This window comes from Vidua macroura, chromosome 2 (genome assembly GCF_024509145.1).
Source record: "Vidua macroura isolate BioBank_ID:100142 chromosome 2, ASM2450914v1, whole genome shotgun sequence".
NCBI lineage: Eukaryota > Metazoa > Chordata > Aves > Passeriformes > Viduidae > Vidua > Vidua macroura.
This window is the reverse complement of record NC_071572.1, coordinates 57368687-57382062: the sequence shown is the minus strand read 5'-3', so window position 1 is coordinate 57382062 and position 13376 is coordinate 57368687.

Sequence of the window (13376 nt, the reverse complement as noted above, 5' to 3'; positions counted from 1 at the left end):
GCAGAAAGGAGAAGAGAAGGAATAAAAACCAACAAATAACAACAAGAAAAATGTAGTTAGGCAGTAAGTGATACTAAATGCTGGCTTTAGTAGGTCTTTGACAGCCATTTGGCATCCACAGAAATAATTTCTCATGTTGACAAGCCAAACACAGCACCTGATAGATGAGCTGTATCAATGTTCTTTATAACATCTGTAAAGTAGGGATTGTCCATCCATTTCTTACATTTTACCGTTTACCTCAGAAAACCCATAGAAGTGTAAACATGAGATATGAAGAGTCTTAGCAGGAGAAACACTTTAGCTGAATATTCTGAAAATCAAGGTGTTTCACTTAAAGTGATATAACAATTACATTATTCTACTAATTCATATCTGTTCTCAAGAAAAAAATGTGTTCATATAAATAAACAATCACCAAATTGTCACAAGTACAGAAAACAAAGTGAAGTGTGCCAAAATGAAGATACCTATTAACATGAAGCAAAAAAAAAAACAAACTTCTGTGTGTTGGCACATTGTATCTTTTTGTGGGGAAGTGCTTTTCCTCTGAACTTCCCCCAAAAGCTTTGTCTGAAACATGGTTCACTAAAACCAAAAAAGTTATGAGAAAATAATATTTTCACCTAATGTTGTCACTAAAAGGAATATCATCTTTTCACTGAAAAGGCACATAGATGCTCTGGAAGATATGAAAGAAGGTATTAGTTTATAGCGACTCTTCCTTGGAGTGATAACTGAATCTAACAAAAGAGACTTCAGTGTTAATTGTCCCGTGATGTCGAAGGTTTTAATTATATTGTTTTCAAACTTACTTAGTGCCCATATAGCTTCCTTTTTGCCCTTGAGTGTTGTTGCGCACAGGCTTAGAAAGAAACTTTAAAAGAAACTTTAAAGTAACAAAAAGGAGGCAGGATAATTTAAAAAAAGTAAGCCTGTTTATTACAAAGCGAACAACTGGAAGCAAAAGCCTCTGGCTAGTCCGGAGACTTGTTGTTTCAACAACTTAGTAATTGTAACTTACGGGGGTTTCCAGAGAAACCACGTCAGAGGAAAGACGCAGGACTTAGACACCCCAGGCCTTTTAAAGTCTCTCTCTTGTCTCCTGATTGGCGCGCTCAGGATCTGTGTTGTGATAGGTCTATTTATCCATTGCTGATTGGCTTATAAGTTGGTGCAGTCTTGGCCAATCATTTTGGAATTCGTGCCTCCCATTGGTTGGTCTCTCTTCCAATCTTGATTTAAGTTGTGGTTGTATTCTATGATGTAATATTCCTGAAAGTTTCTCTGCCCCTCCACAAAGATTGGCATCCCATCTCCTCCCCGATTTCACTCCCCCTTTATACATGAACAACAGTAATGGGTTTTAATTTAACTAATCAAAATTTGTTACTTGTATTAACAACATTTAACTTTGTAACAACATTTAACCATTGTTAACTACGTTCCCCAAAAATTTAAATTTATTTTTGTTCATAAGAGTGTTACTCATATAAAAGACAAACTAAGGGAATTTTTTTTTTCCATTAAGATTTTTGTAGTCACATAGCGCATTTAAGGGACTATAGTAACTGCAGTACATTCTGATGTCCAAAAATATTGAAGATCAGATGGTAATGGACAATTTCAAGAGTTAGCAACTCCTTTGGACTCATTCTACTTTGTCAACATCTGCCTTGCACCGGGCAGCCCTGCACTGAATGCAGTGACCCACTCATGCTCTCACAAGTCCCACAGAGCAGTGACCACTTTCCTCAACCTGACACTGCATTCTTCCTACTGCAGCCCACCCTGCCATCAGCCCCAGGGCACACTGCTGACCCATGTTCAACTTATTGTCCTCCAGGATCCCTGCACTGCACTGCAAACCCCTGAACTCTACCATTTCTCTGAGGTAAGAGCAGGCTCTCAGGCTGTACTGGGGCAGGGGGTTATTCCATCCCAGGTGCAGGACATTGCATTTCCCCCAAATGAACTTCATGGGGTTTTTATACATCTACTCCTCTGTCCTCTCAAGAGTTCTCTGAATCTCAGCCTTGCTTTCCAGTATATTATCAGCTGTTTTCCATCATAATTTCTGAGTGTGCCCTCCAGTCCACTGCCTATTTCCTTAAGAAGACATAATGTACTTTTGCCTCCAGGATTAGCCCCTTTATTATGTCTTTCATAACCAAACATTGCTGAACTTTGAACATTGAGCCACCATCCTTTGAGCTAGATGAAGCTTCCACAATTTGAAAAAGTGTATGATCTTGATTTATATTAAATAGTTTCACTAAACAAGTTGAATGGGGACAGAGTAGGCTAATAGTAAAGACTAGGAAAAACAGACAAAAAAGTTGTAGGTTGGTAAGAGTAGCCCCAAGGAAGAAAAAAGATTCAGTTATTTACTTTAAAACTGGATAAAACTTGAAATCTTATGTAGTCTCAGAGAGTTAAGACAACACCTTTTACCCCAAAAAAAACCAGTTTCGTTCTTTGGGGGTTTCTTGTCGGTTTTGTTTTGGAGTTTTGTTTGTTTTCATGGTTGTTTTGCTTGTTTATTTCTTTGGGGTGCCTTTTTTTTTTTTTTTTTTTTTTTTTTTTGTTTCTTTTTTGTTTTACAGGTGGGGATGTCTTGTTATTTTAAAAGACATTTCAGTCAATAGATGCATTTCTGTTGAGTTTAGTAGTCTTACCTCAAAACAACAGGAAAAATTTCCCCACCTCTTAAATGGGCTTTTTAAGAGATCAACAATCTCATTCCTTTCTTTCTCCCAAGACCAATGTCACCTTCCTTCCTTTTATGTTGTCTATACTCAGCTTCATTTTAAGATCAGATCTCTCCAGCTTAAATCCCCCCCTTTCTCTTCATCCTCTCCCCATAAACTCAAAATTTTCCTGTTTCAATGGGACAAAGAAGCAGTAGACAAAAGACTCTTCCAGTAGACAGAGAAATGTCTATATACTGCATCATAAAATATCTAACCCTCATTGAGACAATAAAAGTCGTTACATAAGAAGAGGAAGACTAAATGTTTTTCATCCTTCCCTTTATTGTTGTAGTGTGTAAGTTTATTAAGTTGAATGTTCTGCCATTTTATGGTATGTTCCAGTGTCCCCTGAGTTATTCCAGTTGGTGTTTCCCTGTGTTATGCCCACCTACCCAACTGTGCCTCAAAGAATCCCCTCCCTACTGTCCTGATTCTTCCCTGCCAATCAAGGCAACCCAGCCTCTTCGCCCTGTCCATCAGTCCAAACCCAACCCTTTGTTCTAGAAAGTTCCCTCCCTCACCCTCAGGCCCAATCCTCAGCCACACACTCTCTCCTCCCCTTGCCCTGATTTGTTTTAGTCCCAGAAACCACACCCTGGAAGTTGCCCATTGGTTGTATTGTTGTGTCCACCCCCTGTTTTGAAAAGTTTTAAAAACCCATGCATAGGGGTGCTTGGGGTTCTTTTTGTTTGTGCTCCCCTCCAGCGTTTGTCTCCTGTGTTCCTTCCCCTCGCCTTTTCCAATAAATTTGCTGGACTTTGCACAGCAGAAGAGCCTCCCCTGCCTCCTTTATTTTGTCCTTGTTGCTCCTCCAAGGTGTCTCTGCTGCTGGGCTTCTGGCTCAGAGGTTCTGGCTCAGGCAGGCCCCCAGCCTGGCCAGTTCCCCACTCTTGCTGCTGGCCCCAGGACATTGCAGAGCTAGCCAGGGCTCTGGACGACAGTGGCACTTTATAATACAAGAAAATTGACAAAATTTTTAGCATAAAATGTTAAAGTGAGACATTAAGAAAATGTTCCTTATCAAGTTCAGGAAGAGACTACCTAAATTGTCAGCTTAGTCCTTATTTTTTTTTAAATGAGAAAGTGATGAAGAGATCCACATGTAAATATCTCAATTATACATGTTTCATAACTATGTATATCATGATCCATTCTCAAGACATTTGTTGTCTGGCCTGAGAAACCTCAAGATACCATAAAAGCAAGTGTTTGTCATGGCTCTGTTTCTAGGCTTTTTACAGCCAGAAACAAATAGAGCCTCAGGACAGATGTTGCAGAAAAGATTTGCACACAAAAGGTCTAGCTGCATGCAAAGGTTTATCAGGGAATTCTGGACTGTAGCAATTATTTTATGTTTTTCATTGGTTAATGGAATGTGCTTTTGGAGAGGGTCTGACTTTAGAGAGTCACTGAGGGTTGTGGAGCAGTTCTTGTTCTGTCAAACACTGCTGTTGAAACATGCAAAAGACTGAGGTCCCTTCCAACCTGAATTATCCTATGAGCCAACTGCTACTCACCACCTCAGAAATACTGAGGCTTTTTTTTACTAATACTGGTCAGGTCTGACAATTAAAGTACCCTGTTATGTGTCAAAGCGGGAAAACAGAGACTTAAATCACACATGGAACTCTCACAGAACAGGTAAGGCTGGAAGGGACCACTGGAAGTCATCTTGTCTGAGCTCCCTGTTCAGTCAGGGTCATCCTAGAGCCTCTTTCTCAGGGTTGTGCCCAGAAGGCGTTGGACTATCTCCAGAGGAGAAAACCCCACAAACTCTTTGGGCAGCCTGTGCCCATGCTCAGTCACACCATCACAGTAAAGAAGTTTTTTCTCAGTTCAAGAAGAGCCTTGTTCTTCCTAATGCAGCCCAGGATGCAATCAGCCTTCTTGGCCATAAGGGCACACTGCTAGCTCATGGACAGGTTGCTGTCCACTGGGACCCCCAGGTCCTTCACCACAGAGCTGCTTTCCAGCAAGTCACTGGTAGCCTGTTCTTGTACAAGTGATTCTTCTTGAGATGCAGGACCCTGCACTTGCCTTTGTTGAACTCCAGACAGATCTTTTCTGCTCATCTCTCCAACCTGTCAAGATCCATCTGAAGGGCTGCACAGCTCTCTGGGTTATCAGCCACTCTTCCCAGCCTTGTGCTGTCAGCAAACTTGCTAAGGAGGCATCCACCCTTTCATCCAAATAATTGAAGGATAAGTTAAACAATATTTGGCCTAGTATTCAACTGTTTTAGCAATAATAATACCCAAATAAGTCCAAACACCAGACCTGATATTATAATTCAGCTCTATATTGCTATTACTCTTTGAATCTTTAATCAGAACAGCCTTTTGTCAAGTATTTTGTACATGCTATTTAAAGTGATGTTGAAATACTCTATTCTAAAGAATTAAAAAGATGTTCTATTTGCTATATAATATATGTAGATCCTGCAGTTGTACCTCCACTTACCTATGTGAAAATTAGACACAGGGGAGTGTTGCAAGAGTTTTTGCCTGGTCACCTGCAAAGATTTGTCAATGAATTTATGTTTACAGGAAGCCCATACAAGAAAAAGCACAACAAAGACACACATCCAACCCTCTGAATTAAATTAGAAGGAATTTAGAGAACAATATTAATACAGTACAGTTTTAGGGCAGAAACTAAAAGAACAGACCAGATGGGAAATCCAGGAAGGCAGGATGTAATTATCCAAACTGGACTTTCATTGGGACACCAGGACTGGCATAATTGTTCTGGAAAAAACAGTGGAATCTCTAATGACCCACAGTGGCATAAACAATGATTTTTTTCTCAGCATCTGCCATGCAAGTGTCCTCCCGTGTGTTCATGGGACATCAGCCTGATGGTGATTCAGACAAAACTGCCCATGAACCTCTGTTGAAATACCAGTTAAACTGGATAAAATATCACCAAAATAAACACAGGATGTGAAGGAAATCTGTCAAAACTCCTTCAATTTGTTTTTTCTTAGGCTCTTAGTTTAAGAAATACAAAAAATTCCATCAGGAAGCACGGCCATGGAGAGTTCAAGTCTCCCACATGTTCTGTGGAAAGATGTTTGTGCAAATGTTCACATTATACTTGCAAGTCATTCTTTGTAAGATTTTCAGCCATCCAAATAAGGACTAGAAACGACTTCATGCAATCAGAAATTACTGTTAGTGAAATCTTACTCAACGCAAATATGCTGAAGTCTGTTGACATAAGTTGATCAAACAATTCTCCACAACCAGATTTCTAAAAATCAAAGTCTACTTGTGGGTAATTTACAAGTAGGAAAAGGTCATGCTTTGTTTATAAATGATTCATTATACATAGTCTGCTCAGCACAGCTCATTCAGTCTATTAATAAACAGCACAGATGACAGTCTAATATTTTTAAATCTCTTTTATATATATCCTTTCAGACAGCTAGCTTTTATTTTAAAGTTTCAGGAGTCTTCCTAGTTATGTTACTGATAAGATGCCCAATGTTCAAAAAGCACCTAATTTTTCAGAGCCTAAGCCCTCCATCACCTCCAGTGATCTACACATTTTCTCTCAGTAAAAAAAAAAAAAAAAAAAGAATGGTGAATTAGTCAGAGGCAACTTCCAAATCCAAGGATTCAAGCACTCTTCCTCCAGTTTCTTCACATTTAATCCCCAGGATCTGGTCTTGAGCATACCTAATTAGAGCTCACACACTATCACAGAGTCAGAGTGCCTTGGACATGGGCTGATTTGTCTCATTTAAAGTTTAATTCTTTAGTACTGGATCTACAGAAACACTTCCCTTGACATCCACAAAGGCTGCACAAGCCCATGGTGTTTCATAAGTAGAAGATAAGTTTAAAATTATATCTCAACATACAGTAAAGCTTTTTTTTTCTGTAAGAAGCACCATTTACTGAGAGCAGCTGTGTACTGCACAAGATCAAGTTTGAGTGGTTTTAAGAAGACACCTCATGTAGAGCCCATTATAGTAATCCAGTTTTGATGGATGAAATTCAAGCATACATGGTGATTTCCTATTCTGAAAATATTTGAATACAATTAAAGAATTAGAGTATTAAACAAATTTCCGTTTTTGATATTCAATAGGCAGTGAAATAGGAAATTCCTAAATGCTTGGCAGAGCCCTTATACTTTAGGTTCTACAGTATATATGCATAAGCAGCTCATCACCAGCGAGACTTAACAAAGTCAGTCTTAACAGACACTTCTGAGTGCTTTGCTTTCCTGAAACACTGACCTTTTTCTACCTTATAATCAGCAGTTATGGATAGCATGTCCCTCTGTGACCAGTCCTGTACCACTTCTGTGCTCTTCATGTACCACTTGCACAAAATGCCAAAGGAGTTTGCTCTTTTTGAAATACCATCTGAAGAAATTGGGCAATTATATGAAACATTCTCCATAAAAACAAAGCAAGTCTTATTACCAGCTTTGCACTCAGAAAGAGATGTTTCATGTTAATGACACGAAATTGCTTTCCCATAGGTATTTCATCACAGGAAAATAGTGTCTGGACAGTATACTGACAGGCAAGAAAAGAAAAAAGAAACGAAAAGAAAAGAAAAGAAAAGAAAAGAAAAGAAAAGAAAAGAAAAGAAAAGAAAAGAAAAGAAAAGAAAAGAAAAGAAAAGAAAAGAAAAGAAAAGAAAAGAAAAGAAAAAAGAAAAATTAAAAAGAAAAGAGAAAAGAAAAAGAAAAATTAAAAAGAAAAGAAAAGAAAAGAAAAGAAAAGAAAAGAAAAGAAAAGAAAAGAAAAGAAAAGAAAAGAAAAGAAAAGAGAAAAAAGAAAAGAAAAGAAAAGAAAAGAAAAGAAAAGAAAAGAAAAGAAAAGAAAAGAAAAGAAAAGAAAAGAAAAGAAAAGAAAAGAAAAGAAAGAGAAATAAAGAAATCCACATAATTACATAGCAAACATAAAAATTAGAGAACTGAATCCAGTGTGAAATGACAACAAAAGACTACCAGATGAGGCTGTATCACTAACTCTTTACTGAACAATATTTTGTTCCCTACTGAATAGAGTAGAAAGTGAATGTTGTTTTGATGGAACCAACACTAACCATATAAATGAAGAAAGTATAACATACATCCTATTTATCATATAATGAACGTCATATTTCATGTTGGATTGCAAGAAGATCCATAAAAAGAACCACAGAAAAAGCAGAGACAATAGGTGCAACTGACCTCATTTAGTAGCCTATAACTATACTATCAAAGTCACAGGGTAGAATAATTAAATTTAATAGAAACCAACCATGATTTGAAATTGTTCTCGTTTTAGGAATGCAAGGGCTTCATAGTTCAGCTTGAAATATTCAAATTATTCAGTGTCTCATAGTAATCAGATAAGAGATTTTGCATCATGTTAGAAGAAACAGGTTTTGGGAAACACACAGTATAAAAAATATATGCCATAGAAGGAGGACAGATTAGAGAAGTTTTGATTCTCAGCACAGCTGATTTGGATAGAAAGTTTCATGAAAAGAACACTATAATAGAGTCAACTTTGAAAATTAACGTATCAGTTAAACTAGTGGGTTTTGACCAGGCCTTTACAGGCCACTCACTTCTGTCTAAGAAAAAATATTGTCATTGTGTTGTGGTATAGCTTCAGACAGCATGTAGAGGTCAACATGCAATTAAGATCTGGTACAGGGTTGCCCAACAGGCAAAGCTTAGGAGAAGGAGCCTTGGGCTGCCTAGCACAACTTTTGACAGTAAACTATTTCTACCCCTTAAAGACATGGCAGTTATAATTTGATTGTTCCATTTTTATCTTAGCACTGGAGAGTCTCTCAGTCTCTTTTGCTTGGTTTCACAGTGATCTAATCCATACTTGTAACCAAACTTCTATATATTTTTCATGGCATTAATTGAGAACCATACTAGGAGCTATTATTCTGCATTGCTCCTAGCTTCCTGGTCATCAACAAACCCAGTCTTTTAAGAACAACATCCCAAAGCAGAGCAAAAAAATATTAGTGCTTACTATTTTTTACAAACAGAAGAAAAATCCACTGATGGCTCATTTAAAAATCTGGGAATGTACTGCTAATGCCAATAATAGCCAATAGTAGACAATTTCCCTTACTATTTCAAACAGTGGCAACACTGTGATAGTGAAAACACTGATTTTGCAAGATATCCATCATTGCACAGATAAGGATTGCTCCATAACATAGAAACCAGCACATGGTTTGACTGAGGATTTTCAAAAAGATTTGGCAGAAAATAATAGGTGGGAAGCATTATTGAAATATTGACGTCTTGAAATACAGAGTTGTCACCTCCTGAAAGTTTAATCTCTACAAAGATGACACTCATCAGGTAATTTAACTCTAAATAGTATCTTTGAAAGTTCTTTTAATATTTAGATACAGAAATCTGTAACAAAAAAAAAAAAATAGGTGGAACAACAAAATATGCATTATGTTAGACTTGCAAAAGTGCAACTGATATTAAATATTTTTCTCTTCATGTATGAGAACAGGTATACTATGACAAACTACTCAAAGGAAAAGAGAAAAAAAACTTTTATTTATTAAAGGCAGTATTTAGGCTCAATCATTTATAGCGATGGATTCTTATCTATTATAATAATAGCTATAATAATTTAGGAAAATTAAATGCATATATGCTTATATTGATATACTAATATTAAATACAAAATAATAGCACTCCAGTTATATGATTATAAATTATACTTTGAGAAAACAAACATGATGAAAAGTTCCAGAAAGATTATATTGCCATATACCAATATTTTTTAAATAGTTTTTTTAATTGCAGCACATCAAACACTTGTTGCTGCAATGAAGATTGAAACTTACAAAGCTTCAGGATGGTCAATGATTGTATCTTGCTGCTGTGCAAAGATTTGATGTACCTTTTTCCCCTACCTTATGCCTTTCAGCATCAGCTATCTTCATTTTTACAAGGCAACAGTAAACAAATTTTAAAATTACATTACTCCATCTGAAAATAAAGAAAAATAAGAACATATCTACCAAGGAGACAACCAAAATTCAGATCATCTAGAGCAAGAGCCAAGTGCAATGCTTTGTTGTCTGATACCCTGCATAGATGGACAGCTTAGGTTCCTATATTGTTTCCATGTGCTTAGCAAAAAAGAGAATTTAGTGGATTGTATTGTCTTTTGCTGGGGAAGAGTTAATGTTCTTCACAGCTACTAGTATGGGGCTGTTTTTTGGATTTGTGCTGGAAAGTATTGATAACACAGGGATGTTTTTGTTATTGTTGCACAGTGCTGGTGTGGAGTTGAGGTCTTTTCTGCCTCTCACTCCACCCCATCAGGGAGAAAGTTGAGGGTGCACAAGGAGCTGTAAGGAGACACATCTGGGACAGCTGACCCCAGCTGATCAAAAGGATGTCCCAGACCATATGGCATCATTCTCAGCATATAAAGCTGAGAGAAGAAGGAGGAAGGTGGGGGGGGCATTTGTAGTGGTGGCATTTGTCTTCTCAAGTCACTGTTCCAAGTGGTGAGCCTTGCTTCCCTGGAGATGGCTGAACACCTGCCTACCAATGGGAGGTGGCAAATTAATTCCTTCGGTTTTGTGACTTTCCCTTTATCTTTTAAACTGTCTTCATCTCAACCTATGGGTTTTCTCATTTTTGCTCTTCTGATTCTCTCCCCTGTCCCAGCCCTAGAAAATGAGCGAGCAGGTGTTTCAGGGTAGCTGCTGGCTGAGGTTCAACCACAACATGTATCCAGTCTGGCAAAGGACATTACATAAGCACATTTAACTTAGTTACACTATTATTAGTTACTCCATTAATAAAATCATCATTATTTTTTTCATGTCTTTCTTAGAGGCTTGATTTATTAAAAAAAAAAAAAAAGAAAAAAAGAAAAATATTCTAAAAATCTATGAAAGAGACTGCTTCCTTAACTCAAATTTTGTAACACCTTTCTCCTTTCTAATTGAGCCTTTTATACATTTTTGGCTGTTGACTCTTTCATTCAGGCCAGTAAAATAGTTTTAAAGAATTTGCTTTGCCGCAATGCTTGTGATAGAGCCAATTTGTTGCAACAGACATTTCAGCATTCTGTGCAGTGGCTATCAGAACAAAGCAAAACATACACAGTCTTAAAGATACTGTCTTAAAATCTGGCACCATGTTCCAAGACTGATCTATATAATACATCCTGTCCCTAAGCACAGCTCCGAATGTCATGTCTATTAACTCAAAGGTTCTTTCAAAGACCAACCTGGATTCTATATTTTGTTGGTTTTATAATGAAACTCCTTATAATCAAAACAGATATTTTAATGCAGCATTTTTCTGTCTGCTACAATCCACTGTTATCTCAGAGAGATACATAGAGAGATATATCAATATGTCAATTACCTTTAATTAAATGAATATCATTTCTTTAGAATAAGATCTTTGCCAGAATATGAAAAGAAGTGTCACAAGTTGGCTAGCCAACCTTTCATCAATTGGCTGATTGCTGACAGCTCAGTGGTACATGAATCAAGAGTCAGAATATCATTTGCTAACATATTGGGAAAATTATTTCTGGCACCAAACTGCGCCTGTATGTTACAAGAAAATGCTTTTAGACATTTCCACAACCAGAGCAAGGAGGCCAACAGAACAAATCTGGTTGTCAAGTCTTGTATGCATGTCACTGCATTAATATGGCATTAATTTGATTTCTCTAGATAAATCTTTGTGAACAAAACCAGGAACAGCAAATTGATAAATTTTAAAAGTCAGTAGACTGCATTTACAAAAGACTCTATGTAGTTTAAAGGTTTGGAGCCATTAATGAATGGAAAAAATAAGGACTTCAAAATGTATCTCCCTAGTGAGGGAGGTTCCTCCCTGAATCCTGAAAGTGTTAAGACTGAAGATGCATGTTTCAACACTTCCCTATTGAGTAGCTAGTTCAAGCCTTTCCGCCCCTCCTCAGAGTGCAAAGGTGCCCTTGCATATTTCTGCAACCCCCTTCCCAGGCAGTGTATATAACTTCAAGTCTATGACTTTTACTGCAGGACCAGGAAGCTAAAAATTAGGTGTCTTTAGAACCATTTTAAACAATTGAGTATCTAAGTGAGAACTTATGGGTGGAATTAAGAACAAGTGATATCACTTGTGCAACCTCAGGCACTTTATTGATACACCCAAGATAAACTTTCTTAGATTCCTTCAGTGGAGAGAAAAAGCACTCCAAGAAGTTAATGTAGCTCATTAAAATCAGTGTCATCATGCTGTCTTTCTTAATGGAATACTAACTTTATTGCAATGGGTTCTTGACTTCTGTGCCTCAGTTAGATAGTAAGAACCTTCTGTAGATATCCTAGGGCAAATTATCAGCCAAATAATTTTATCCATGTACATCCCACTGTGATATGGCAGTAATCTCCTTTCCTTCAGCATGGATTCACTAAGGAGAAATCATGCTTCACCAATCTGATAGACTTCTGTGATGACACGGCAGGGTACATCAGTGAGGGGAGAGCAGTGGAGGTTGTCTGCCTCAACTTCAGGAAGGCTTTTGACAATGTTTTCCATAATATCCTCTTAGGTAAACTCAGCAAATGTGGATTAAGTGAATGGATACCGAGTTAGATCCAGAACTGGCTGAATGGCAGAGCTCAGAGAGTTGTGATCAGCAGAGTAGAATCCAGTTGGAGGCCTGTAATCAGTGGCATTCCCCAGAGATAAATACTGGGTCCAGCCTTATTCAACTTGTTTGTCAGTGACCTGGATGAAGGGATAGAATGTGTCCTCAGCAAGTTTGCTGATGATGGGAAACTGGGGGGTGTGGCTGACACACCTGAAGGCTGTGCTGCTGTTCAGTGGGACTTTGATAGGCTGGAGAGTTGGGCAGAGAGAAATCTAATGAGGTTCAGCGAGGGCAAATGTTGGGTCCCGCACCTGGAGAGGAATAGCCAGCACAGGCTGGGGGCTGACCAACTGGAGAGCAGCTCTGCTGGGAAGGACCTAGGATAATTGGTGGATGAAAAGTTGATCATGAGATATATTATTTCATTATTTTTCATCCTTTCTAACTAACATTATGTCTGAGGATACCTATCTAAGTCTTTGCATCTCACTTCCAGTAGGTTATGAGCCATTAATTAGACTAGTACACAGGAGACTAGTATTTGGACTGCCCTGTGTCCTTTTGGTCTCAGGCTATATGAAATGTCCCTAAAGGACAACTAAATTGGAAAAAAAAAAAAAAAAAAATTCTAGTACTTCCTTTCCTATTAGAAGGAAGGTGAGTAAGCACAAGAGACAAGCAAGTAATTTATAGTTAAACATTTTCCTTTGATCTGTATATTGCTTTTTCTATTTCAGGCTAATTTGATTAAGTACACACAAAGGAGAAGCCAAAGGAGTAAGGTTTTTTCCTTAGGCAGCTAGCTAGGAAATGCAGTAGTAGAGACCTAATTTATTATAATTATTGTTATTATTATTATTGATCAATCTCCAGCTGATACACATAATTGACTCAAAATAACAGAGAAGCTGAATTAAATCTGAAATATTTGAGCATACTTAATATGGAGTTTTCTAGCACTAAAGACTTGAATCGTTTCAACTGCTTTCAATCCTACTGAAAATGTAGGTAGAATT